The following is a 6,873-nucleotide window of genomic DNA, read 5'->3' on the forward strand; positions in this document are numbered from 1 at the left end:
CTGCATCGTTTGCTACTATATATATGTAAACAAAGGATCGCTACGCAAATCGAAATAGTGTTACATGTTTTTGGATATTTTCTCAGTGAAACTAAACCATTCTATTGAAGATGTTTAGTTAGATGTGTAGACTCGTCAAAAACAAAAGAGTAAAAGAAATATGTACATTATATTGAATGGATATTGCAAAATGTGACGAATCGTCACATTTTTCTGGCCTGTGGCAGAGGTACTATGCTGGCTTGCCGCATGGAACTCTGGGTAGGAGAGAACAACTCTATTGTCTGAATTGTTGTTATATGTCGATCATGACAAATTCCGTCTCTCCGAATAACGTCCAACCCAGACCCGTGATATCCACGCTTTCCGTTGGTCAGGTTGATAAAGCTTCTCAACAGGTCACTTCCTAAATCAAATGACAGATGTGAAAATGAATGCTTCAATGGTTGTTCTGCATGTCGAATGTTGACATAACATTACACTTCTATTTATCGCAATATGAACTACACATTAGTATACAACGCTGATTCTTTAATTAATCCCACTTAATCATGCATAGGCTTGAATACTTGAATGCTCTTAGTTTTCCAACTGAACACAAGCAACCGTTGCTTTATAATCATATATCATCATTTTACACGTCGTTTTGAAAGTAACAAATGAAAGTGTAAGTACTGTTCAGAAACGTCGAGGCCGTACAACAGTTATAAACGAGTGTTAGTAAACCATTCGAAAAACTGTACCATCGTCCTTTATCAGAAACGTAATATATTTACCCGCTCAGAAAATGACTCTGTATGTTCACCATACCTTTGCAAAAGATCATATATTCATGACTTGTGATACAAAAATGTGAAATAAATATGGCCATATGTAGTCGCAATTGGATGTTCTCGCAACAACTTGCAATGAATGATACACCGAAACACGTCCAATTATGTGCATCCGCTGAAAAAACAAATAGATTTTCAATGAATGAGATTCCGTTGTCATGTTCCACACATTGTCTGAAAACAACCTGAAGCCAACAATCAGACCAACCGTCCTGGTAGCTTATCCAAAAGTCCGATGTCGACTCGATCCCAAAATGATCACACTCAATCTGACAATAAAGACGTTTGCAAGACGTTGTATTAACTCAGTGTCAAGCATGTAAAAAGGCATGTCTGATTGTTTGGACATCACTGACGATGAGGCCGCATAGGTGCTTGCAGTTAATGCAACAAATCCTTAGTAGTACATGGTGGACTCTCTGATAATGATGTGTAACGATTCAGTCACGATACATTCAAACAAAGGTTTCTCAGCGTGCCCATGTTCATATGTATCGCTGTATAAGGGTTACCAAATCACTGTGTACTGTGTCAAGATTACGAAGTTATGTAAAAAATTAACACCATGTGAAATTAATTTTAGCGGACATAGTTCCTGACTAAATACAACGTCATAAGGATGCATTGACAGTCTTAAGCAAATGCTGACACAGTAGTCTCGTTTGGAGAGAAATGCGTATTGAACTTTTTACCTCTTTTATACCATTGGGATGAACAAAGATATGCTAATCTGATGAGCGAAGTGGTCAATCATTACAGTCCCCGACTTCATCCGCATTTTAAATAATGGCTCAGGAACGTCAAGCTCGATCACTACTATCAACAGAGACATGTCATTGTCATAACTAGCTTGTTCAATGAGATTCCAGCACTCTTCATTTGAGGTAATGTGGTCCATCACGACTCTTGATTAACACGAAGAGGTTAATACTAGTGGTAATCGGTAGGCTGTGGTCCTAATCAGTTTCCAGCTAGAGTACTGGAGCACCCAACATCTCGAGTGCCGTAGACACTGTGGTCTCCTCAGTAATGGACAACATCGAGATGGACAACATCGAGATGGACAACATCGAGATCGACAAGCCGGACAGTGATCACTGGTATTAACACACAGCTATGCGCTTCACCGTCATCTGACCATTCCTCTGTTAATTTGGACTTCGCTTTTACCATCCACTTTGAACTTCTCCGAGGCTGCTATATTCTTGAATGTCAAGAGAGACGTTGTGACACACATATACATATGTTTAGTACACTTGAACCTTTAGGTTTAATGGGTTTTTAGGAGTCTATATTTTGTATTCAATCTTTAGATGTAGGAAGGACATTCCAGTGTTCAGTTGCCTTTCTAAACGGAAAACAAAACATAATTGTGTTCGGGTAGGAATTATATTGCGTGTGATGAATATCAAAATACTTTTGTGTATCTCTTCTGAATGTTTCATGCTGACATTTATGGAACTGTAGATCATCTATAAATGGAAGACAACACAGTCAATACTCCCTGTTTAACTGATGGCTCATAATATAACCAAAGCTTCTAAGGGGCTCATTTACGTGGGAACTGGGAGAAACAAAACACATATTTCCTTTCCAGCATTGATTTTGACATTATTTATGCATTTAAATATCTCCTATGTCAACGGGTATCATGTCAGTCGAAATATTAAAAATCAAGTATGCATAAATACTTGGAAAATATCCATTATAGACAAATCGCTTTATAGATTATATGTCCTGTATACCAATATAATGAATTCGCATCTGCAATTATGGATAACAGAGGCAACGAAATGGCATCTGTAAATTTCTGATAACATTGTACATGTATTTTATTTATTTCTAATGAAACTAAAAATATATTGGAATCTCCTTGATCGTTTACTGTGTGTTAACATACATACTGCATTCCTAATTCCGGGATCTCTACGACGTCAAGACAAGGTCAAACGTTTGGATTGCTGACAATGACAACAGTCTACAACTGGAAAAGGACGAAGGTTCAAACCATGGACTGACAATCATACCACACCAGGCAAAGAGACACCAGCCACGGACTGACATGCACTCAACACAGAATAACAAGACTTCTACCATGGACTCATACATTCAACACGGAGAAATACATCATCCACTGTGGGCTGACTCGTTCTCAGCACAAATAGGCAATGCATTAACCTTTGACTAACACGTGCTCCTACAGGACAGAAGGGCGTCCACCGCGGTCTTACATTCACTCAGCACCGAGAAACGAGGTATTCGCTGTGGACTGAGATGCATATTACACAGCCATACAAGGCTTCCACCATGTACTGATATACACTCTCCAAATAGCGGGAAGGCATTCGTCATGCACTGATGAATTGACATATCAGAGAGATATCAGATTCTCTACACAGAAGACAATACATGGATTTCACCGGTTAATGCACGACTCCCATGTACCGCAATGGTATGCCACCTTTAACAAAGGACAGCCAGGGGTTATACGTGACAATAATACAATTCTGTTAACAAAGCGCTGGCGACTATGTGCAACAATAAGACGCCATCTCTAACCAAGCTATCCTCCACATGACAATAAGCCACACTCACAAAGGAAAACGTTTTATAAGACTGATCAGCAGGGCCGTGATTGCGAGACGCTGAACTGTTGCCTATGGCCTGTACGTTCAGTGGAGTGCTTCAGCTTCCTCTTCCGTACAACAATGATCTAGCAAATGTCAGAGTCTCGTGGATAGAAATACATCCCTTTAAGCCGAGGTTTTGAAGTGCCAATAATTTTTAAATTTAGATAATGTGGAACTAAATTAGATGTTTCTGACATGTTTTTTTAGATACGGAATATGAGGGAATCCGTAGGATGCACTTCCTACTGTAGAGAAATGGTTCATGAAAATTGGCAGTGGGGAGCAGAGGATTGGACATGACGTTATCGACCTTTGAATACAAAGGGAAGAAGCTAGTTTTGAATATTTTTTTAAACAGATCTTCGGCAGCGATGCTTTAGTTACACATTTAGCTGGTGACAAACTTCACATATATACGTTTCAGTTATATTAACTCTGGTTGTGCGATGCATATATATCCTCTAATGCATTGTCAAATTCGAATCATCACAAACATAGGGAAATAACAGCCTTAATCACCTGCCCACAATGACGTGCGTGTATAGATATGCACATTAAAATCACAAAAAACACGTAAGCCCGAAAATACTACTGTAGTGATGTGTACTTATACTTAGCTCTGTACACCCATTGCATACTCTATCGTGTATTGACTAAAGCACTGAGAAGCACTAAACACACTGTAACAAGGATTTCACCATGGACTGCCAAGCAGTAAACACACTGAAACATGGCATCCATCGTGTACTGACAAGCACTAAACACACTTTAACATGGATTTCACCATGGACAGACATGTACTAAACACACTGTAACAAGGATTTCACCATGGACTGAAATGCCCTCTACACACAGACAAGGCATCCTCCATGGACAAGGGGCGTGGTGCTTGGTGCTCGGTGCTTGGTGCGTGGTCTGATTCCCTTGAGCTCTTTTGAGAGTAACGAATGACTGAGTCTTTGTTCTTCTTCACAATATTTATGCAATGCAGTTTTAGTTAACAATGTAGTTTTTGCAAAAGCCCACTCGCAAACATAATACGTCGCAGAACAGGCTGGGGGTACGCTGACGCAAAGTTTTCTAGGCGCAGAATATTTCCGGTTTACAGTATATATCTACTTAGGACAATTCAAATGCATCATGGCTTAGATTGCATGTAGTTGTAATTTAGACAGTTCAATAGTATTTGAAAGTCTGATATGAACAGAAATAATATTTCACCAGTCAAGTCGTTTTGACGTATCTGTATCCATAGCCTTTGTGTCTAAATTGTGTCTCAGACATGTAAAATTGGAGCACATCCATGTGGTTTGTAGGAATTAATGAATTGATAAGTGACCTCCCTACTGTGTTTATACGTGGCTGATAGGATTTCTCTCAATGCGACCGAGCTATGCTTCAATCCCCATTTGAACTATTATCACGTTTAGCTTAGAATAAACACCCGGATAACGATCATTTGTTGTCCTATCAACAACTTCGCTCTGTCGCTCATTACTATCTTTTGCTTTACACATCTATTTTTTTCCGAATACAGATCAAATATGTCCTATATATTGAATATTTATGAGTGCACAACTGAACCCACACACAGATTCTACCAATATCAAAATGAACGCCCTACTTGACGCGACCCATATTTCCTTGTGCTCTTGTCTCCACAAAGCCACGAAGTAAATTATTCATCGGAAGCAAACTACTGTCTACATGTATGTACACCTCCCCTGTAGAAGGTGCAGTGTCTTGTACAAGAGGAAGTAAATACCAAGAACCTAGACTGATAATTAATCACCCGCATTAGGTATACGTTGTATGTCACACAGTGATGGTTTTCCTTGTCTGACGAACTACGCATTGGTAGAATATTAACGGCGCTAAACTCCATGATACAATCAAAAGTATGTTATTCTTAGTCCCGTCCACACAGGGAAATCACAGCGAGTCATTGGATGGTAGAGGGAACATAGACAGTTGGACGGAAATCCTGCTGACACCTGGTCTTCAGGAAGTCATGTAATAGGCACCACTTGGAATCAGGATCAAACCACACATATCTGCAGCTAAAATTGACCTCAACATCATTGCACCATACCGACTTCTGTCCTCACCACCATGGCAAATGGTGAAACCACAGGTCGATCTTACCCTCACCAAACTCAAAAAGTCTGAAACAAATCCCTTGGTGTTCCAACAGGAATACAACCAGTTACGTTCGAAGTATAACACTCACAGATCCATTTTCACAGACGGATCCAAGGACGATGGCCAAGTTGCCAGCGCTACAGTCATTGGAGCCAAGACTGTCTCCTCTAGGATCCCCGACAACAGTTCCATTTTCACCGCTGAAGCCAAAGCTATCTTCTCAGCTTTGACCTACATTCAACAGCAAAATCACTCCAAAAACTTCATCGTTTTTACAGATTCATTATCCTGCCTTCAAGCACTTCTAAACGTGACTTCAAGTCACCCAATCATCTTGGACATACTAGAACTGTACAACGACCTCTCTACTGGCCAATATGACATCGTACTCTGCTGGTTGCCGGGTCACGTCGGCATAGCAGGTAACACTAAGGCCGATGCTGCAGCAAAAGCAGCTCTTGAAAAGCCCCTATCTCCACTGCTAATCCCGTACAGTGATTTCAAACCCACTATCAAAAGCTATACTCGGGACCTGATGCAAAAAGGTGGGACACTCTAGTAGGAAGAAACAAACTCCATGAATTGAAGCCAACAATCGGTTATACCTACTTGGGTTGCCAGTCAAGACGTGATGAAGTAATTTTACGACGATGTCGTATTGGCCACAGTCGATTTACACATGACTATCTGCTAAAAACGGATGGGGATGGACCCCCCATATGTCTCTCCTGCGATGAGGCTTTCACCGTCAAGCATATTCTGCTTGACTGCGTGGACTTTACATCTGCAAGGGACTCGCATTATCACGCAACCAATCTGAAAGATCTGTTCTCCAGCGTGAGCGCTCATCTGATACTGAACTACCTGAGGGAAGTTGATCTATATCATAAATTGTAACTGTGTAATGTCACTAACGAATTTACCTGCTTTTCAATTTAGTGCTATGACATTCTCTGTTCCAAAATGACAATGTAATGAATGTGTGTTTTTGAAACGAAACCACTTTGTACTTACAATGTATATTAATGCAGACTTGTTCTCGTCACTATATGGCTGGAATAATGCCGATGTGACGTAAAGCCCAACTCAACTCAACTCAACTCTGGCGTAGCGTGGCGTGGCGTGCACTGCTGTGGTGCGGTGTGTGTGTGTTGGGGGTGGATGTGAGAAGAAAGTTGACTGTGTGTGTGTGTGTGTGTGTGTGTGTGTGGTGTGTGTGTGTGTGTGTGTGTGTGTGGTGAAGGAGTGGGTATGGCTGTCAGTGTGTG

Source organism: Haliotis rubra, unplaced genomic scaffold, assembly GCF_003918875.1.
Source record: "Haliotis rubra isolate DU_JTF1 unplaced genomic scaffold, ASM391887v1 Scf1121, whole genome shotgun sequence".
Lineage (NCBI taxonomy): Eukaryota > Metazoa > Mollusca > Gastropoda > Lepetellida > Haliotidae > Haliotis > Haliotis rubra.